Source organism: Physella acuta, unplaced genomic scaffold, assembly GCF_028476545.2.
Source record: "Physella acuta isolate Inbredline_101_S28 unplaced genomic scaffold, ASM2847654v3 ptg001535l, whole genome shotgun sequence".
NCBI classification, from domain to species: domain Eukaryota; kingdom Metazoa; phylum Mollusca; class Gastropoda; family Physidae; genus Physella; species Physella acuta.
The window spans coordinates 117080-140854 of NW_026733050.1; the positions used below are offsets into that span (position 1 = coordinate 117080).

The 23775-nt window shown below is 34.9% G+C and overlaps 2 long non-coding RNA genes and 1 other non-coding gene across 4 annotated transcripts; all 3 read right to left on the minus strand.

Annotated features, from left to right (window-relative positions):
- Positions 1–9783: 9783 nt before the first annotated feature.
- Positions 9784–20088, minus strand: LOC131928724 (uncharacterized). 2 transcript variants are annotated; one of them, XR_009383826.1, is made up of 11 exons: positions 20005–20088; positions 18130–18278; positions 16596–16642; positions 15726–15748; positions 14685–14745; positions 14434–14482; positions 11750–11790; positions 11335–11395; positions 11085–11131; positions 10207–10315; positions 9784–10024 (listed from the first exon to the last, which is right to left on the minus strand). It is a non-coding gene; the product is annotated as an uncharacterized LOC131928724 (long non-coding RNA). The 2 variants fall into 2 exon arrangements; XR_009383825.1 differs by having other exon boundaries at positions 19707–20065.
- LOC131928723 (uncharacterized) lies at positions 12059–14060 on the minus strand. Its single transcript, XR_009383824.1, has 3 exons — positions 14040–14060; positions 13277–13408; positions 12059–12937 (listed from the first exon to the last, which is right to left on the minus strand). It is a non-coding gene; the product is annotated as an uncharacterized LOC131928723 (long non-coding RNA).
- On the minus strand, positions 17116–17212 carry LOC131928738 (small nucleolar RNA SNORD14). Its single transcript, XR_009383827.1, has one exon. It is a non-coding gene; the product is annotated as a small nucleolar RNA SNORD14 (small nucleolar RNA).
- Positions 20089–23775: the final 3687 nt, after the last annotated feature.

Here is a 23775-nt window from a genome sequence, read left to right on the forward strand (position 1 = left end):
AACCATGTCCACACTGTCCAGTTACAAAAAAGTGCATTTATCAATTAATGGTTGTAAACAATTTGCTGAATAAAAAACAAGATATGAAACATGAATTGTTAATGGGGAGGGGTGTGTGTGGTGTCTCAAACACCTCAAGTTAAATAAATCATCAATTAGGTGTGGGGGTTTTAGAAATTAAGCTCTATCTATATAATTATAACAGTTCTATTATTCCTTCTATCTCTGAGAATGCACTTTAGACATTCAGGAACTAAGACAAAATTTCAACAAAAGTATAACAAGGAATAATAAAAGTAAATATAATAGTTTTGCTATGGACCCCGCAAAATACAAAAATTAAATAAGGATTACTTAAACTTGATATAATACAGCAAAAGTAAAATTAACAACTAGAGACTAATGATACTCATATAAATGTTAGAAAAAAAAAAACAACTAAAGAATGATTGTTATGATTCACATCAGACAATTTTCAATGCAAAATATACATGAAAAATATGTACATTTAAATATAAAAGCAAATATGAGAAATTGTTAAAAAATATAAATATAAGGTTTTTAATTTACTGGTGTCTAATGCATGAGCTGTCAGCTAAGGGACTCAACTTTAGGTGTGTAGTTGAGGTTTAGCTGCATCTGTCTAGGGTCCAGGTGTAGGGTTTAGATTTATTCTGTGTGATCTATGTGTATGGCTTTGTCAAAGTCTAGTTTTATTATCTGTGGCTAGCTTTATGCCTATTATTATACCAGAGCATTTTTAGCACGTAGGTGTTTATCAATTTAATATTTGATAAGGTAGTAGAATCTGTGTCATAGCTGGGAGTCTGTGCTAACTCGAGATTTTAGTTCAAATTGTGGGTTACAGCAAGTTCTATACTACAGCAATCTACCACAAGTTCATAGTATAAAACAGTGGGAGCGGGCACAGAATATGGCTGAAACATTTTATATTAAGGCGAGCAGAACATGTGAAGTACTGGAGATATTTAATGTGGCAGGACAGTTGGAGCGGAGTCTGTTAGCATACAATGAAGATGCTGAGTACAACAGAATACAACTTACAAGCACAAGACAATGGGGCTCTGTTCACTTTGGGAAATCTTCAGTGCGGTGTCAAAAATGCTGGATATTATTAATATTAGTATTTAACAAGTCAAGCATCTGCATACCATACCAAGGCCAACTATCAGCAGAACGTTGGGACAGGACTATTAAGGAAATGCTGAAAAAAGTAGCAATAAACAGGTGATGACCTGGGCGAGTTCATACTGGTAGCATTATTCAACTACAGGGAAGTACCTAATGAAAGCATGAGTTACCCCATTTGAACTCATGTTTGGCAGAATGGTAAAGGGCCTGATGATCAACTTAAGGTCTATCCTTATTCACATATGGGAGAGGTAGATAAGAGTGACCAATTAATTAATAAATATAATGTTCTAAGAAAGATTGAAGTTTTTTGGAAAACTTTTTTTTTATTTCATTGATATTTCTAGGGTTACATTGTATTTCAAGAATGGATAAAGACAAACCCTGATCTTGTGGAACTTGCTAGGCCAAAAAGATTTCACAGAGGAGCTCATTCGAGAATTAGTAAAAATGGATGTTTCAAGAAATACCCTCAGCTATTAAAGTTACTTACAAAAAACTAAGAAAGTTAAACCCTAGCCATAGTATTGTTCCAGAATTTAGTCGCAATTGTAAATGATGTTTTCCACTAGACGTCATTGTAAATTATGTTATCAAACTTTACGGATAGAGAGAAAGGTCAGCACTAAGTGTCACACCTGTTCCTCAGATCTATATAGTCAAATATTCACTAAAACATTTTAAACAAGGAAAGCATATTATAGTGTTATGCATCATTTTTTAGGTAATTTTTTTCATCGAAACCATGAGCTGTAACAATTTAGCAAGCAAACCAAACGTAAAGACATAATCCACCTGTGGGGCCCAGAACAACAAACAGCCTATGCCCAGCGTAAGACTGCCTTAACCACTACGTGGTTCTGGGTTACCCAGACTTCACCCAACCCTTTATTTTGGAAACAGATGCCAGCAGCTATGGTTTGGGTGCAGTCTTAAGCCAGAAACAGACAGATGGGGCGAAGGTGATTGCCTTCGCCAGTCGGTCACTCCGCGTGAATGAAAAGAACATGAAGAACTATAGTGCCCTCAAATTACAACTTTTGGCTTTGAAGTGGAGGGCTTACAAATTACTCATTCAAAGAATGCTTACGTTAGTGACTTTGCAATAGGTAAGAGGGGAGAGGATGGGTTTGACGCATGGAGCAAAAGGAGGCCAGCTTTAGACAAAGTTAACACTTTCCGTCCAGGAATATCTATTGATGAATCAATGATGGGCATAAAAATAAGGTTGTTTACATTCAGTACATAGCGAATGCTAGGTTTGGAATTGAAAAGTTCCAACTCCGTGATTCTAATGGATATGTTATATATATGAAGCTGTATGCTGGTACAGACTTAGACATTCACCATGAGGATGGACAAGCTTTCGCAGTTGTGAAACAGCTCATAGAGGTATCCAGGGTTTTGAATAAAGGGTAACTGATAACTTTCACACCAAGCCAGCATGAGCAGATTATCTTCTAGAATAAAAAAACTTTGCTAACTGGAACGGTGAGAGCAAACTCTTGAAAAGTCCTCAAAACTAACAGTGAAAGCAAATTCTGGCGCAAAGGGGACATGTTATGCCTTCCCTTTAAAGAGAAAATCTCAGACAGTTCTTCCCAAAACACACAATGCTGTCGTTGAGGAGAAGCAGATTAAAAGCAAAACTAAACAGAAACTCAGTACCATTTTCGACTACATCTTATACATGGGGTGTGGGGGTGTGTGTGTTGACATCAGCGACAAACAAATATAACACGTTCCACCAGGCGATACTGGAAAAAAAATATACTCCAGAACCTAATTGACGTTGCTGTGTTCAACTCTTGGGTTATTTACAACAAATCTGTGGAGCCTGCTAGCAAGATGAAAAGACAAGTTCATACTCCCATTGTGCAATCTCTGTGCAGCACAACTCCACAGCAGCCAGCGCCAACTCAACCTCTTGGCAATGAACTTGTTTTGCCTCAAACAGAATTCGCTGTACATAGTCTGCTTTTGCTGGATGGCATAAAAGAAAAAGACTGTTTTGTGTGTAGTGACCAGTCAAAGGACAAAAAAAGTAGTATGGGTAGAAAACGCACAAGACACTGATGCCCTGCATGCAAAGTTGGGTGTCACGGACACTGCGAGCCCCACCTATTTCATCATACAGACCAGTGTCTAAATCACAAGAGGAAAAGGGTGTGAGACACTGTTGTCTTTGTTCTTGTATATAGTTTAATAAAAATTAGAATTAATAATGTAATCATAAAAGGGAGTTTGTAATTTTATATTTGTGTCGTATTTTTATGTTTTTATTTCTGAGGAAAAAACTGAAGGTGCTCAATGAAAATAATTAACCAAAATTATGAATTAGGTCAGAATTAAAAGGACAGCTAACATTATACCAGCTAAAGGCTGCGGCCATATTAAATGCAAATATATCATGCAACTGTGAAAAGCCAGCTATTAAAGATCCCATTAAGAACTGCTATTCACCTGCTTTAAGGCAAACAGTGATTAGTTGGATATAGGTGTACTTGCACATAATGTTGCCAAATGCATAAACATTTCAGCTAACCGGTTTTGAAAACTTTTGACCAGCTGCCAAGTCTTCAAACTTGCATAAACATACGTACGGAGGAAGGTATTATATATCAGGTGCAGGCTGTTGAAGGCAAACTGTCCTACAAAATCATGACTGCATGCTGATAGATAGCACTTCCAGAGATCACAGCAAAATTGTGGGCCATTAGCTGACTCTTGATAATGGAATGAAATTTCATTTAGGATTTAATCCTGTGGCAACAGAAGATGCTAATACATTGTTAGAGGTCACTATGAACCTTTTTAAATCAACACCAGAAACTCAGGTTACAGTAATGAGTCCTTTGTGTTTATTGTAAAGTCTGTTGCAAAAAATAAACAGCACCTTTGATTACACAAGTTTACGTCAGATAGGTCAAACAGAAGACAGCTGAAACAGAGCATAGCGGTACGATTCTGTGTAAATAAAGAACTGTATTTATATTGTATTGGACCTGTTGATTCCACATGTTACCAAGCGTACATAGGAAGAGGCGATCCCCATAGGAAGAATTAATACTGTATGTTCATGATGGAGAATTACAGTTATATATAGAATACAACCTTTCTTCACCCTCACAGTACCCTTACTGATCAAGCTGCATGTATGAAATTATTTAGCAAGAAGTTTCAAAATATTATGAGTGAAGAACTTGGAGAAGAAATACAAGTTCATTTTCTGTATTGTAATGCACATTTTCTATTAGGCCTCAGCGGTGCCTGTGAGAAGAAAGCGCTCAGTCACATTGAAATGGAACTTAAGGAATAATGTGGTCCTCTTGGATGAGACAAGCTAGATATGTTTAGAGTTTCAAAGGTAGTAGTAATTACAAGAAGCAGCTCCTCAGATTCACTTAATTAGAAGAAAAATGCAGAAATTGTTCAGAACATTATTCACAAGATTTGTAATTACTTAAGCAATGACTGGAAAAGACATGACTGAGGTGAAGTTTTCAGAAAACCATAGCAGTGTTAAAGATATTTTAATAGGTGACAGTTGCATTTCTACACTCTTGTCTGGAAGACCATTCAGTGTCATCTGTGGAAGCTGAACGATTTTACAAGGAGATTCTTTATTTTTTTATACCAGTTGTTCTTATATTTTGAAAAAAAAGAAACTTTTTGTTGATCCTCTATAAAAACATTGAAATTTTGGATCCAGGATTGCAGGGTTTTTTTCAGGTAGGCAGCCCTGCATTTGTGGTGCAAGATAGAGTTGTTATTAATTTTTTCCTGACCCAACCAGAGTAAAGTCATTTCCCTTTGGCTGGGATTTCAGAATATTACATTTCAGTGTGGCTGGGATTAAATGGGTTATGATGAAATTAGACTACATAAGTAATAAGTTACTTCTGAGGCCAAGTGGTAATGTCAATGATTTGTAACTCTTAAACTGCATTTTCTGAAGCAGTTACGGTTAACGTGCTGATTTTACTAATACATATTAAAAGTATGCTCAGTTTTGCATGTTTGATCATAGTATGTCCATATCTAGAGTACTGAATTTTTAGAGTTTCGGAAAAAAAGTGACTATGGCTACTTTCATTTTTGCCTAATACTATGAATGTTTTTAATATCTGGAACCCCATCTATATGTTACCGAGTGTATTTACTCGCAACGCCAAATGTTACAGAGTGTATTTACTTGTGCTATCTTTGACCGGCACACAACATTAATCACAATACAGATACTCTGAAGTGCAGGTTTACATTTATCTCTTTATTAATTGCATCAATAGAAATGTTCCACATAGCAATGCATCAATGTTCCACAAGAATACAATGAACCAACTGACCCCCACTGTCCTCACTAGTTCGCACACATCAGAATACACGTGTCCATGGTTCAGGCTTCCAATCTTATTCTCACAAATTAAAACACGTATCTACAGTTCAGGCTTCAACTTCTGTTCTCTTCCCTTCTGTCGTGCCGTCCTATTATATCGCCTCCTAACTACGCAGTCGCCTTGTATTAGTTATTATTAGACTTTTGTTTCTATTTCTGTCACACCACCTGCATCCGTTGCATCAGTTCAGTTTGGCCTTGGTCATGTCTTAGTTGACAGACTGTATTGCGTTCTTATTAATCGTCTTTAGTAACTACACTAGTTACATCCACCCCCGCCGTTTTTTTTGTGTGTTCTCAACCACAACCAACGCTTGGCAGGTGCACTCCTCCAATGTCAAACGCAACACCATAAAAAAAGTTACTGTTCTACTTACTGTCAATGTCGTCACGTTCATACACGATTGACAGTTATCCCTATTTCAAAATACTAAATGTGTCTACATCATATTCCTCAGAAACAAAATCACAACATATCTATTTTTCAATTTCTAAACATTCTAAAACATCAGTTAACAATCATAGCTAAGTTCCAAACAATCTTACGAATGTATGCCTGCATAGCCTTAGCTGATTCTCCATGAGACACTGGAATTTTACCGATATGCTCCAAAAGTAGTTTCTTGCGCTTGAAAGTTTCATGCCACATGTCACACATGTAAGGTGAAAGTTTTCTTTTGTAAATCTTTTCTCACACACTGAGCAGATAAAGATCTTCTGATTGGGAGATTTCCAACTCTCATGCACCCGCCTTGGGTGGCCAATAAGGGCTCCAAGTGTTTTAAAAGCAGCTTTACAAGTATTGCAGAGGTACTGACGGGTGTGAAGATGCGTACCCTTGATATGTGTATTGACATTTCTTCTAAAAGCAGAAGCATAATCACAGTGTGGACACTTGTATGGTTTACGTCCAGAATGCACTGTTCTCATATGAGAACTCATTCCAGTTTTTAAGACAACATTGGAACAGATAGGACAAGGTATTTGCATGCGGTTTTGTTGATGCAGTTCCATGTGTCTTTTCTATTTTTGGTAACTTTGCCACATTCTGTACAAGTTTCTCCCGATTCATCTAAACCAATTGTTGATACCTTCATAATTCTTTCCCTCCATTTTGCATTTCTCATTTCCTCCTCATAGTTGTGCTCATCTCTATGTTTTCCTTTAATATGTTTAACCAAGCCAATAAAGGCTTTCTCACAGAAAGGATATTTAAGAGCTTCTTCAGTATTGCGACGAATAGATTTCCTTCTAGGCTCTCCATCCTCAAAAAGATCATAGTGTTCCTCAAGTTTTAATCTTCTACGATTATATATATCATCCTCATCATATTCATCATCTATTTCTTCCCAATGGATAAGTTTTTTAGTAGTTGTCTGATTTTTAGCTGAATCAGTTAATTTGGAATTCTTGGGAGGATGTCCTCTACAAGGTGTTACAACTGGTTCTTCTTATAACATTTTCACCCAATCTAAATCTTTTTCAACTGTAAGTAACCTAAAACCTTTGATTCAAATTCTAATTTTCCCTTAAGAGACTGTATCTGTTTTCTAGTTCTTTATTTTGTTCTTCTGTTATAGTAATTTTGTTTTCATGTGATATCAGTGACTTATCCATTTCATTATTTAAATTACTTATCTGCAATTTTAGATCTTGGATTTCTTTTAGCTGCATATTTGTATTAGATTGTAGCAATTCAAGTTCATCTGTATAATTCTTCACTTCATTTTCTTTTTCTGTATTCACTGATTTAAGATTCTCAATAGAAATGTGCAAAACTTCTACTTCTTTTTCTTTATCTGCTATAAGACGTGTATTATTTTCAACCTTTTTCATTAGTTCTAATACTTGCTTTCCTAACTGTTGATTCAATAGCCTTTCTTTTTCTATCATTTCTTCTAGTTTGCCAACACCGTTCTGTTGTCTAATATTTTTATTTTCTTCTTCAGATAACAGACACTCTAAAGATGAACATTTCTCCTGTGCTTTTAATTTGCATGAACTTTCCCTATCCAGTTTCATGGTTAACATTAAGATCTCATTATTAAGTCTACCAATTTCCTCCTTATCATCATTTTTCTCAGCCAACAAATTGTTCACTTGAAACTTTTCAACATCCAAGTTCATTTCACAGTTCATTTTTTCTATTATTAACAAGTCTTTTGAATTCTTAAGTTCTTCCACCAAGGCTATAGTATCTGTTAGCTTAGTTTCCCAATTTCTGAAGTTCAGAAAGCTTCAAATCTAATTTTTCTTTTGTAATTTGAGGTTCTTTTTCAATATCTGATAATTTCTCTTCAAGTCTTGTTTGAGACTCATTGCTTGTTCCATTTTGTTTCTTAAGCCATAACCTCGCCCCTCTGTAGCCTGGACCTGCCTTACAGAGGGCGATTGTTTCCCTGACAGTACCGTGCAATATGTCCGGGCTGTGAGCAGTACAGGCAGATTGGTCGACCGTCAGTTGTCCACTGGAGTGATGGATTTGCAGGTCGCGGCTGTCTAACTTGTTTATGTCTTGTCCAGTTTTTGCCGTGGTTATCTGCTGTTGACCTACTTTCTAACCTCTCCAATCGTTGGTCAACCTTATCCAGGTGGGCCAACAGTTGAGCCATCATGGTTTCCATCGTGCTGGTCCCTGTAGGTGGTGATTGTTTCTGTTCTGGCACAGAGACTTTGTCTACCGAGCAGTTCGATTCGTCCTCATACTCTGACCTGCGGATCGCTGAGTTCCTGACCTGAAGGAAGGTCAACTGTGGGTCCTTGTACACCTCTTTCAAATCTCTTCTTAAGATAGGGGTTGCTAACCCTTCGATAAAATGATCCCTCAGCAGGCGTGCATCAATGTCGGGTGTTTTGCCTTTTACAGCGTCATTCGGTGTGAATATTCCATCACACTCTCCGCCAGTCTCTGCTTTAGACCTACGAACCCCGATAGCAGTTGCGACCCCGACCGTCTCTCACCAAAGGTCTCCACAATTAGATCTAGCACCTTATCTGGGTCTGAAGTGCAGGTTTACATTTATCTCTTTATTAATTGCATCAATAGAAATGTTCCACATAGCAATGCATCAATGTTCCACAAGAATACAATGAACCAACTGACCCCCACTGTCCTCACATCAGAATACACGTGTCCATGGTTCAGGCTTCCAATCTTATTCTCACAAATTAAAACACGTATCTACAGTTCAGGCTTCAACTTCTGTTCTCTTCCCTTCTGTCGTGCCGTCCTATTATATCGCCTCCCAACTACGCAGTCGCCTTGTATTAGTTATTATTAGACTTTTGTTTCTGTTTCTGTCACACCACCTGCATCCGTTCAGTTTGGCCTTGGTCATGTCTTAGTTGACAGACTATTGCGTTATTATCAATCGTCTTTAGTAACTACACTAGTTACATATAATTTCAATCTGTTCTAAGGTGGTTATAGTACTTTGACATGTGTGAGGGCATTTTTGCTGCCTTTTATTGTAAATTTTTTATACCCCTACATTGGTTTCTCATTGAGACAGTAAATTTTTGATTGATAATTAGAAGTTCTGCATTTTATATTCTACTCAAATTAAGCTTTGCTGTGGTGGTCTAATTACATTTTTTTTCCACCTCCCTTGAAATTGTGTAAAAATGACGTGTCAATTTTGAGACACTAAATTTTCATGCTGCAAATTAACAGCATGTTAAAAAAAAAACTGGATGTTCAGTCTGTGTATGCTATTTTCAGAATAAAGGTAAATGACCTTACATCATTGGACCGAAAAAGGTAAAAAAAAAAAAGTTCAGAATCTCATAACTTTTTTCCTAATTGTCCTACAGAAATAATTTTGGTACCCACATTGTCATAGCATAGATAGATAAAACACTAGACTGGTAGAGACTAATAAGGACGGTGTGAACTTTATGGTAGACAATTTGGTTCAAGAGTATTGTGCGCCTGTTTTATAAAATATTTGTGGCATGAGCATGATGCGACAATGTTACCAATGACGTAGGAGTGAAGACACTTTTGGGTTAGCCATTGTAGGAAAAGGATGTGTTTTTGATATTGTATATTAGTGTTTGATAATAGAGTTAATTCTATTTCATGATAGAAGTTGATATCGTTAATTAATGTCGGAAAATAAGAGTGTTCCTGTCCTCATGTGTATAGTTGAAGAGTTATAGGAGTAAGTCATCAAAAAGTTTCAAATAGCAGAATGTACACAAATCTCCCCCCCCCCCCCCCCCCCCATCCTTAGAATAATTAGTACTACACATTAAAATAAAAACAATTGCTGTATGATAGGTTTGAAAAATCAGTTCTGAGTATCTATTAACATAGATAAAGGAAAAACCTTTAGCGGTCTTCAAATTCATATTCAGAGCCACATCTGTCCTAATAAAACAGAACATCTTCCTTGTCCTTCACCCACACTGCTTTGACTGTTTGTGCAGACTGTTAATTTCAGCCCTCAATACGTTCCTCAGAGTGGTCAAGTTCTGCAAAATGATAAATTAAGCCATCAATGCAAATGATTTCTAAATTTTTGTAATAATTTTTTTTGTTACATGCACTAGACAGGTGAAAGCACACAAGAGAATGCTGGTGAAAAATGATGTCTAAATTTTCAAGAACTTATGTTTTCTCTAGTAAGGTGTATGTGCCTTGCATGATGACATACCTCAAACTGGTACTAAACTCAGTGAAGGCAACTGACCATTTGGCTTTCCTCACAACGGTGGCCTAAGCAGGCTGAATCCAAGTCTATGAGTTTTCAGATCAGCAGGTACCTTTGGTTATTGAGAAAAAAAAAGATGACTAATTCGTGTTAGAATTAAGTTAATCGCACTTAAGTAATATTCCTAAAACTTTGAAGCTACTACAGCATGAAAAGCAGATCATCGGCCTGCAATGTCTAAAACTCACTCAGCTGTGAAGAAACAGTACAGTCAGTGGCTAGCTGATCAAACTAACGTCACATTTTATCTTATAATATCCCATTTAATTACTGAATTTAGGAATTTTTAAATTAAGTTTTAATGACTAATTCAATGTCTAAATTAACTGCCTACTCTAATTTTTTTATATATATTATTGAATATCCACAAGCGTAGAAAAACATCCACAAAAAGTAAGTCAAATTGTAACCCCAATGCCGCGTTTACATTTGCGGCATGTATACTATACATGTCTAGAAAAAAAACTTCGCATTAAGTGAGTAGGCTCCCCTATTGCGAAGTTTTTTTCCCTAGAAATGTATAGTATACATGTCGCAAGTGTTACGCAGTATAACAAGTAAAATATACAATGACAAATATCTTGTAAACAGCTTTTATACTGGGAAAGAAAGACAACATGTGACAATCTAAGTTACACAGAAAAGACTCATGTCATGTAAAGGTATGATATATTTTCTCTCAGACAAATGCCTCAAGTGTCATCACATGATCAAAGAAAACCCAAAAACTAGCCAAAAACTGACTTCGTTTAGGGGAACTTTGAAAGCAGACTCGTCATCTGTATCATCACAGAGAAATATATTTTTAAAATAATACTTACATAGAGGATAGACCGTACTTGTTGCCAAATTTCTGTACACCAGCAGACTAAAATTTAAAGATAAAAAAAAGACCAGGAGTCTAAATCTATAGCTATTACATTCAATGCAATTTGCTATAAAGCATTTCCTACAACCAATCTCAAAAATAAAGGTTAGAATTGATTCAGACGGGGGCATTATTGTCATCAAATGAGTACAGATAATGCATTCATCACATTCAGTATTAAATAGCATTAAAATGGTACCCACCTTAGTCTAGCTCTGATAGAGGTCAGCCATGTTTAAACCTAGACCCTTGTCGTGACAATGGCTGTAAAATAAATTCAATGTTATTAAAAAAATATCCTTACACATGTCCACAATTGCAAGATGGTACATGCCATTGGGTAAAATTAAGCCTAACAGCAAAGTCATATCAGACTGGGGCGATATAATTCAATCATTTTATATATGGATTATCGGATCATCATGTATGACTTTGATTATATTCAATATAAAGACATGGCATCTTGAGCAGCTACTGTACAGTAAAGGACAAACAGTTCAGCAAGTCGAAAAATTGACAATTAGATGCAATCATTAGGCAAAGAAAAAAAAATTAATTACAAAAAAAGACTCATCTGTTTCAACACAAATAAGCTGAATTGTAAGGCAAATTACCAACCTGAATAGACATTGCTTTTGTGAGCTTGTAAAGTCATAATTCTGGTAAAAAATAAATGAAGTTTAGATCATTAACCCTATATTGCACGCTTTTTTATTTGAACATGGAAAAAATTTCTATGCTGTGTTTATGTTATGGGTAGATCATAGATCACTTCTATATGGATGATTTGTAAAAAAAATTATGGGATATTGCTTTTGTAGGTATGTTGCCATGCGGCAACATGGTGCGTATAAGGGTAAAAATTTCAGTAGTTGCCAAATGGCAACAAACTAACAAATTTTAGTATAAACAAAGACAAACAAGCTCTAGGGCAAAACAAACTAGAGATTTATTAAACATATCAATAATATATGTATTTCAACACATATTGGTAATTTTCACATACTACTAAAACACATAAAAATGTATTTATTTATATATGAAACTCATAAGAAAGAGATAAACTTCCAAAACTTGTGTTGGATGCTTGGTATTGAAATCAATGATCACATTATTTCATTGCATTATAATCCTAACCCTTATTTTGGACCTAACACAATAAGTACCATTATTTATCTGTTTAGGTAAATTTGGAAAGTATTATGAGTAACTTAGTATAACATATCTTTATTTTTTATCACATGAGAATACTGTAGCTAAAATAAGTTGCTATAGCAGATTTCCTAATGGGATTGACACAGGTGTGTATTTCTTGAACTTGCTTGTTGTAGTAAGTTTCTTGTAGCTAAGAGATTTATAAAAAAAATTATACAAGCACATAAATTATCCAGTGATAGTTGTTCTTTTAGCCGCATGGTACAATACACTTTTTACCCCCTTACATTATTGTGATTACTAAAATATCTACCAGATAATAACCATGTATTCTAGCTGCTGTAATATTTACAAATATTTACAACACTAACATATATTATGATGGCTAACAAAAATGTTCCTAGCACTTTTTAAATTTTTTTTTTACAAAACTGAATTTCAAAATTGAATTATTTACACAATTCCCATACAACTATCACTTTACAACAAGAGAGCCAATTATATTAGTATCTTTTATATTCTCATAATTGTCCACAACTTGTTGATTTTATTTGTTGGTCCTACAATGGTGTGGTGTCAGACACTTTATTTCTGGGGTGGCATAATCTGTTTCTTCTGAGAGAACTTGTGCCGTGTTTCATATTTCTTCACCTGAATAACAAATAAAAATATCAGATTACCCACTATTTAACTGTAGGCTACTGGAATAAAACTTACTGTGTCAATAGTACACAAATATTTGTTTCCCTATAAGAAAAGGTTAACATTTCTAACAATAATTAGTCAAACAAATATGCTCGTGTCGTCAATAACATTTCTGCGCTAAATAAACCCTAAGGTATAATTAATTATATTGGTAATTCAGGCTAGATATCCTGACATGCAGTGTGCCCAATCAATTAATACATTATCAATAGATAGTGTCATTGATTACTATCTTGTAAACATTGTTTTATGATTACAGAGCTCCTAAATCTATTTGTAACTAACCGTCATGATTTTGAAATGGGAAATGTATCTGAAGTGTTTCCTGGTCATCTGTTTGGTGATGCTTCTAACTTTCTTTTCATGTTACTCTAATAAAATTCTCTAGAATTCATTTGTATCAGTAACTAGCAGCTTCTGAAAAAATAATTAAAAAATTAAAAACTAAATCATATAAGCTAGGATTATATTATAAATTTTATTAGCCGATAGTCAAAATATTGTAAAGTTTATATAAGTAATACTATTTCTATTCTAAATTAGTAATGTTCTTGACTAAATAATATATTGCATTTGCCAATAACAGTTTATATATATATTTTTATAGTGATATATGTGCTAAAATAGTTAGATCTTTTTAGTAGTTATACTAATCCTAGTAAATAGGCCTATTATTAGTAGGCGGATAAGTTTAGTAAATACATTTTCTTTCTGTTACATCCTCTCAACAAAAGAACTTAGGAAGTAATTGGTAATAGGAGCATTATTATCTTCTTTGAATATAACTAAATACATTGAAAAAATTTTGAAAAACAAAAAATAGATTTATTGTTGCCATTTGGCTACAGAGCCTGAAAGTAACCTCTGTTGCAATATGATGCCATATGGCAACAAACCATTTTCGATCTAAATAAGTATGTAAATCATATTACATGATACATATGATAGAATATACACAATTTAGAATAGTTTTGAAATATCATTATAATTTTTTTATAGTGAAGTAAGAAGTACTTTATGAAAAAAAAAATTATAAAAAAATACCAACCTTCATGGTAATCAGCTGGCCCACTTTCTCACAAAAATGAAATCGGAAATGGAACAAAAATGTTTCTGCTAAAAAGAGTTCGCATTTATTTTGTAAGGGAGATTATAATAAAGGGATGAAACACTATAGTTAATGTGTATATGTAAAATTAAACATTTGTAGTTGTTCAAAATGGTACGTTGCCATATGGCTACAGTATGCAATATAGGGTTAAAGTAATTATATTTACACGGCAAACTTAAAATAAACCTCTCAGACAAATGCCTCGAGTGTCATCACACGATCAAAGAAAACCCAAAAACTAGCCAAAAACTGACTTCGTTTATGGGAACTTTGAAAGCAGACTCGTCATCTGTATCATCACAGAGAAATATATTTTTAAAATAATACTTACATAGAGGATAGACCGTACTTGAGTTGCCAAATTTCTGTACACCAGCAGACTAAAATTTAAAGATAAAAAAAGACCAGAAGTCTAAATCTATAGCTATTACATTCAATGCAATTTGCTACAAAGCATTTCCTACACACAATCTCAAAATTGAAGGTTAGAATTGATTCAGACGGGGGCATTATTGTCATCAAATGAGTACAGATAATGCATTTATCACATTCAGTATTAAATAGCATTAAAATGGTACCCACCTTAGTCTAGCTCTGTTAGAGGTCAGCCATGTTTAAACCTAGACCCTTGTAGTGACAATGGCTGTAAAATAAATTCAATGGTATTAAAAAGATATCCTTACACATGTCCACAATTGCAAGATGGTACATGCCATTGGGTAAAATTAAGCCTAACAGCAAAGTCACATCAGACTGGGGCGATATAATTCAATCATTTTATATATGGATTATCGGATCATCATGTATGACTTCAGTTATATTCAATATAAAGACTTATATGGCACCTTGAGCAGCTACTGTACAGTAAAGGACAAACAGTTCAGCAAGCCGAAAAATTGACAATTAGATGCAATCAGTAGGCAAAGAAAAACTGGTATAATTACAAAGACTTGAGGAGCTAGGACAAAGAGGGTCACTGACCACTAGTGGTATGTCCATACACAGACAGATGGTCTAACGGAGTGATGTGCTTTAGCATGTCATTTGTCAACCATAGAAATATTACTTCAATTTTATTGGTATGCTTTATCATTTAGACATGCTATCTACATGTGTGAAACTTAACATGTTATATTAATTGTGTTCAATTGATGTTTATTTATGCATCTAGTGGGCCTAGCAGTAGCCTTTACTTGGACTGAAATAACTGCCATTGATCTTTTAAATGAATGATAAATTTCTATTATATTTTATTGTATCATGAATTTGAACTAAATAACACTAATATAAAAACTGTATGTGGCCAGGCACCTAGAGCCAATTAACTAACTCCTATAATTGGCATCAAAAGATTAAGCATTTTAAGGAAAATTGAAGATATCTACTTTGCTTATTTATAAAATTATTTTGGCATTTGAAGCTATCCACAAAACAGTAATCTCATGACTAATGTAAAACCTTCAATAAACCACGGCTCTTAGATAAACATACAGTAACCCAAAGAGATTTTCAGAAGTAATGGAACGGTTGTATGTAATCATGATTACTCATCTGGTAGAATCAGATTCTTCATCATACAAATCTCTTGATTAAAGTAACTTTTAAAAAGATTGAAGTAATTACCTGCAAACATGTAGCTTGCCTTCCTGGGAATAAAAGTAACACCAAATAAGTAAGAAATAAAGATCAAAATTGAAAAAACAAAAACTGAAATAATGGTTTTGTCAGAACAAACAATCATCAGAAAGTCAGAGAGATTCCCATTGTTTGATCACATCATCACATAAAACCAATAAAAATATCCCTTACATGATAGTACAATCATTAATTTATTAAGAATTTTTGTACCACTAATTTATAACTAAAGATGGACAGCTCAGGAGCTAGATCAGGGGTCTCCAAACTTTTCAGTCCGAGGGCTGCATTAACTATCAATTTTCAGTTCGGGGGCCAGTTAGTTCCAGACAAGTCTTGAATTTTTTCTGGGCAAAGTTCCTCAGCCTTCACCAACAAACATTTTTTCCCCGTGGACAAAAAGGTCTCAGCGGGCGGGATGAGAGGACTTCGGGGGCCGCAATCGACCTGCAGTTTGTAGACCCCTGAGCTAGATGATACTTTTAACTCCATCTAATTTTAAAACAGAGACCAGACCATTTCTTATTCAGAACGTAATTTACAGCCAAAATAAACATGTAATTTCATTTTGTAGTTCAACCGTTGTTGAAATGTTTAAATGAAAAATAATTTATGATGATAGATTAAATCTGAGATGAAAATAGATATATAGAATCCATTATTTAACTTTGTTAATACTAAACTAGGTCTATAGCTTTAATATTAAATTAGAAACTGTATAAAGGACAGTAGATGAGATTTCATTCAGAATTGATAAATCAATCATTTTATCAGTTGTCCCTATCTATTACTTCATCACAAGAAATCTCTCAAAAGGCTTGTAAAGTAATTTGGAAAAAAAGATGATCTTGTACATACCCATATTGTATTCACTGTACAGGACACCATTCATTGAGATAAGTAACCTAAAAACAAAAAAGTCAACATGATTGTTGTATTCCATTCAATGTAAAAATGCTCATATGTAAGGACAAGAATTAACAATGTTCACTTGGAATTTTCTATGATGTGTCATAATTTCACAATCATGTTGGTGTCAAGTGTGATGCTATTTGCTCTCTGTGACACACAAGGTAAAAATATTACCCAGGAGAAACAGGTTAGCAGTGCAATTAAAAACTGTTTCCATACCATAGCTATAGAAACTATAGGAGCAGATGAAGAAAATATTTCAGAAAAATTCAGCAACTAATAGGATATCTGTATCTTGTACTTAGAAATCAACCACTCAAACAACGTGCAAAATATCAAAAGCATTTACCACAACCATACAATGTAGGCCTACTGGGTTTAGAAAGGTACTCCTTTGCCTACTTGTAAATGAAGTAGGTACTAGTAGGAAGCACATAATGTACAAATAATATTTGGAGGGCTAACATGGCTCAGACATCCAAGGAAGGACAAATGCCATCTCTAGAACTCAATCTGTTCTTCTGGTGGAAACCGCGAATGTTGGAAAATATTCATCATAGCCATGTTTGCCTACCTACCAGCAGCATTTAAATGGAAACTAGTTGTAAGGAATATGTAGTGATCTTCAAATACTTATTTGAAAAATGCAAACAAAAATTTTAAATCATTGAACACAAAAATAATATTTCACAACAGCAATATTATATCCTAGAAACTCAGAATAAATTTCAAAACCACATTTAGTTACTTTCGCAATAGACAACATTCATACTATAACTTAATTTTAATGGGCTTAATGTGCCTCAGAGCTTATTTCATCAAATTTACATCAGGAAGAGAGAGTTCTGTTTTCATCACAGACACATTGCACAAAGAACAAATATAGATTAGATATTTATTACCACTCTCACTATTTATAGAGAACCAATATTTTTTAAGCCGATTCAGACTGGCAATTGAGATCATTCAAACACTAAAAAGTTCATCTTGTATGACTTTCAAAAATTCAAAATCCAGGAGCAATAGTAATTTAAAATAGACATTGTGAGAGAAATCTGCTAAAAGTTCTAGTTTGCCCAGGTTCCCACTGCTACATAACACTACCTATCTGGAGCCAGAATGTCATAGTTCCATTGTAACCATAAATAAACTTATGTTATAAGTTGGCAAAACACCTGAGTAAATGGACATCTACTGGGAGTTCTTTAGGCTAGTAATATTGAGTATATTAAAACTGAGACAAAATAAAAGGCATACCCAAAGGTCAGGGAAGCATACATCATGAGCTTCAAATGACTAATTGTGCGTCCTATAAAGCAGATATTTACCAGTTAATTGTTTTGAAATTGCTGACAACCAGATTCTCTATATGCCATATCAGATAGGGGCGAAATTTTGTCTATCATGTCATCAGATAGCTAAATTCAATCATCAAGTATGGCAACTTAAATGCAAATGGTCCAAGGCAACAGATACTTACACAAATAGACTGACGTTACCAACAGCATTTCTGACACTGCCATCATCTGTACTAACAGCACTTCTGACACAGCCATGATCTATACCACCACTCAGCACTTCTGACGCTGCCATTACCTGTACTAACAGCACTTCTGACACAGCCATCATCTATAAATTTTAAGATAAAAGTTGACTGCAAACCAGGGCCAGCTGTATAATTTTATAATCCTGGTATTACAATTAGGCCTACATGTCTCAGATATGTTAATGACATCAATGCGAATCAGTGAGAGAGTTCAATATATCATCACAGACAATTAATCAAGGTGAAGAAAAAGCTCTGCTAAACAGGGAAATAAACTATGGGCCTAAACGATGGTTATCAGGTTCAATATAGACTAGCACCTAGATTTCTAGATCTATAGTTGGTGGCACAATAAACAATTATCACTTTATCACGTAGAGCCTACAGTGACCTGCTTAATATTAGGCTACGCCTGCCTATGGCCTATCCTTAATAAATAATATCTTATGCCTTCCTTAATAAATCAAGCAATAATGCTCATTTCATTTAATGTTGTATTTTAGTTAGGACATAGCCTGCCTATGGCCTATCCTTAATAAATAATATCTTACGCCTTCCTTAATAAATCAAGCAATAATGCTCATTTCATTTAATGTTGTATTTTAGTTAGGCCTATGTCACTAATGTCAGGGCATTAGCCTGATTAGGGCTAATTAGGCCCTTACTAAAATCTTTAAATATTTAAGTGGTAGTGCGTAGGGTCCAGATCTAGATTAGATCTCAGTACCAACAATCCTTACGGCTTACAATGTTGTAGATGTAGATAAGATCTAGATATAGTAGGCCTATTACCAGTCTAAGAAGGCCATTTTATGAAATCTTTAAAAATGGCTGGGCCTACTCATTAAATAAAAAATACAAAATATTATAAGTCTAGCTGAGCTAGGGCCTATCTCATCACTTCTAAATGACTCGCTGGTAAGTTGTATACTACTTATAGTTATACTGAAACTAGATAGATCTAGGCCTAATTAATAGTTAATAGATATCTAGATCAATCTAGCTAGAAGCTTTAATTTGAATGTTAGGCCTATAAATTATAATTAGATCTAGATCTAGATCTAGATTAATTAATAATTAGGTAATGGGAGTGTCAGCTTGAAAATTTCTATGCTGTGTGTCATGAATCACAACATGTTGGTGTCAAGCTTTTTCTATATGCTTTCTTTGACACCAAAGAGATTTAAAATCTCTTCAGTAACACAGAAAGCAAACAAACGAAAATAAAAATCTGGTAGATCTAGATTTAGATCTCTCTAGTCTCTAGATCTAGATCTAGATGTCTAATGTCTAGATTCTATTCTAGATTAGAATCTACATTTTAATTTAAACTTTAAAGTTAAAGCCCTGGAAACAAAAGTAAAGTCAGTATTAGATCTAGTAATAGATCTAGATTCTAGATCTAGAATCTAGTATCATTCAGTAATCAGTAGAATAAGAATCTAGATTTCTAGATCTAGACTAGATCTAGATCTAGATAGATATTGTTTAAGTTACAGTGTCACACTCACTTCACTCACTGGCTACTGCAACACACCAGATTCTAGAAAGCTAGATTGTGTGCTTAGTTTTACTGATGAGATTCTTCTAGATTCTAGATCTAGATCTAGATTCTAGAATCTAAGTCTAGATCTAGACTCTAGGTCTAGATTAGAGCCTAGACTAGTCTAGCTAGATAGCAGCAGACGCAGACTTTTCTCCACCCTAGATCTAGAAAAAGTGGATCTAGATTCCGAGATCTACATTTATAGAATCTCACTGAGGTACTAGATCTAAACTGAACTTTTAATAAAAGTTTTAAAGTATCACCACGTTCTGCAGGTAGAATCAAGATCTACGCCTCGTGGCGCGAATGCGGATAGGCCTAGGACGAGGCTCTAGCCTAGGTTAGCCTAACATAGTTAGGTAAAGACGCTGGCCAATCAGCGCATTAGTACCAATTGGGCAGAAAACTGTCAAGGAGGCTGGCCATAAATAATAACGAAAGAGAATAAAAGTCTAGTTACTTTTAAATAGTTCGTAGGCCAATTGTTTAACCCTTTTGGGGGTACCGAATCCCACCATTTTCATATGCGCATTCACCGAACCCTTCTTAACAGGAAAAATAAAATACAATTTTTACTTTCTCGTATATACGAAGTATAGAGAAAGTCTTGTAATCATGCACATTTAATTAACATTAAATTTGGACAGTTTTCACCGTTTTACTCCTCAGTCCTTCATCACACCCGGGATATAGAAGACTTATTTTAATCGGGCAAAAATTATAAACTCAGATATATAAAAATTTTGGCGTTTTATGCGTAATGGAGTTGGAAAAACTGGATTATCCAATTCTGTCCGTGTGTGTGTCCGTGTGTAAACACGATAACTTGAGTACCGTTACAGCTAGGTTGATGAAATTTCATATATAAGTATTTTATCAAAATCGTAGATCCGTATCAACTTTTGAGCGATTTCCGATAACCGGAAGTGGTACTTTTTCTACTTTGAATTTTTCAAAAGCCTATAACTTGAGTTCTATTTCAGATAGATAAATGAAATTTGATATGTAAGTAGAAGATCTAATTCTCTACCTTCTGTCAAATTTTGAGTAATTTCCGTTTATCGGAAGTACTTATTTACGCTACTTCCGATTTCTCAAAAACGCATGTAAATTTATAAAGTACTAATAATATTGCGCACTATTATGCACATCTTTATTTAGCGTTCACTTGGTGTGCATTTCTTTTTTCTACGAGATTATATTCTATTTTTAAAAATTTGAGTATTTAAAATGGATTAAAAATCATGTCTATATCCCGAGTTGCCATCCCCCGTAGTGTTATTAATACTAATAGTTTCGCTGTCTGTCTGACAAGAACGCTCTAGAGAAAACACAAGGTAATTAAAAACATGCATAGTAATTCGAAAAACGAAGTATGACGTCGTCAAATTTATACACCTCTCAAATACCTTTGAGACTTTTCTCGCTGGTGTCCATTTAAACTTTAAAGTTAAAGCCCTGGAAACAAAAGTAAAGTCAGTATTAGATATACAACTGAATGTTTACTTTTGTATAGCCTAACTTGGAAGAAATTATACAAAATGCTTGCTTGAATATTTTGTTGTAATTTATATTTTGTGTTAAGCTGGTATAATAATATTCGAATTGAAAATGAAATGCTAGATTTTTAGCACACATATATAACCGTCATTAACATTTATCAAATACAGTATCAAATTATCCTATTATTTAACCTTTGTTCTTCTGAGTTCTTTGTTCTTCGAGTGGATTATCTGAGTTTTAGGGTTCAAAGTGTAGTAATAGTATATACAATAAAGAGATATAGTCTCAAAGTTAAGTATACAATTTGTAGAAAAATTATTTAATAGCTTATTAAAATCTACTCTTTAAGTATTTATGGTATTATTCCAAGTCCCATCAATACAACACTTAAGCCTAAACATCGAACAAATTGATGACAAGAAAAAAAGCAGTTAATTGTAGCACTATTCGCTTGTGCATCTTCATCCAACTAGAATCGTCCTATAAACGAACTTGATTACAAATTTGAAAATACAAATTATTTTTTTCCAAAAATATCTTCCGTTGTAAAATTTTACTTTTATTTCAGGCGAGTGAAAACTTTTCTCCAATATGTGAGGGGGGGGGGGGGGGGGGCTGGTCAGATCTGATTACCTAGAGATCTAACGCACGAAAAAAATATACGCTAAAATTATCCACGCGAGTAAAATTTCAGGACATTTTACAAAATTTCAGGAGAATCCCAGGAGTTGTTGTGTGTTTTTTTAATCGAAGTGTCTACTCGGAATAAGATTTTTCGGCAAAAGATAGTTCTGCGCATGCGCAGTGACCTATGGCTAGGGTTTGGGCTAGAATGAGGGTTAGGGGTAGGATTAGGGATAGGGTTAGGGATAGGATTAGGGCTAGGGTTAGGGATAGGATTAGGGCTAGGGTTAGGGTTAGGGATAGGATTGGGGATAGGGTTAAGGACAGGATTAGGGTTGGTATTAGGGTTCTGCGGTTGTAAACACACGCATGCGCAGTACCATCGAAAACATCGCCGCTAAGTCGTAGTTTCTCTCCATTGCGCATGCGTATCGCATGCGTATCTTATTCCGACTAGTATAATCGACTAGAATCGGCCTTTTTTAATTCCAGGAGAACTCCAGGACACTCTGAAATTTCAGGAGGCCGCATGTACCCTGGTGTTATGTAATTTTTGTCGATCCTCTGTGGTGGGTGGCGTGTGGCGTTGGTCGACGTAAATTCCCTTTAGGCGCGTGTTGGCAACTTTCGTTGGTAAATGTGATGACGCAACAATCTCATCTCAACGCTGGTTGAGACGTCTATGTCGAGTGGTTATGCAATGACACAACGCTGGGCGGATGCGATGGTGAACCGTGACGTAACATTCCGACGCTGGGAACTTGGGCGTGGGTCGTCTACCCTTTGTATGTGCCGACGTAGGTGTACGTAGCTGGCGGTCTGTTGTTAGATAACCCCAGTGTGGGGGCGAAACGGTGGCGACGATGGCGTCCGTTGCTTTGGCTAGGGCGATTCACGTACAGCAGGCTGTTCGCTGTCCAGGTAACCCAACGTGTACAGGGGCCTCAGCGGTGGCGGCATTCTTTGAAGTGTCGGCTTCATCTTGTCTCATTCTTTGGAAGCGTGGGTGGGTCTTTCTGTCTATTTATAACTTTAGTGCCCGCGCAGACAATAAATTAAATAGACGTAAAAATTACTAGAGCTTAGAAATAGCTTCACAAAAAGAATAGACATGTAAGTGTATATAAATAATATCGTGCCGTTTCAAATCGACATTTCAACACGTGATCATATAGTGGAGCAGCTCTCACTATGTGACTTCTCATTTGACTTAAAACTGGCTGACTTGACTTAATGACTGACTACACTTTTGACTTCCGTAACTCGACTGACTTCACTTTGACTGACTTTTATTACCGACTTATTTCACTTTGACGACTGACTTACTACTAATAGACCTCTCTGACCGACTTTGACTTCAATGTAACTCAATAGTTTTCACTGACTGACTTAGACTTCGACGACTACACATTGACTTAAAAAAATTTATTTTGATTTCAAAGACTTCAACAACTTCACTTTGATTTCAAAGACTTTTCCCTGACTTCAACGACTTAAATATGACTTCAAAGACTTCACTTTGACTTCAACAACTTCAATAGAACTTCAACCACTTTACTTTGACTTCAAGGACTTCACTTTGACTTTAACAACGACTTTATTAACTGACTTCAAATGACCTCTTTACAGAGGCGTAGCGACCCCTCCCGGCGCCCGGGGCGAACATTCAGTTTGGCGCCCCGCCATATATATATATATATATATATATATATATATATATATATATATATATATATATATATATATATATATATATATATATATATATATATATATATATATATATATATATATATATATATATATATATATTTAAATATGTGTGTGTGTATGTATGTGCGACAGTCTTGAAAAAAATTAATAATTACGCTGTATGATTGTCGTTCCCTAAAACTTAACTCAACGCA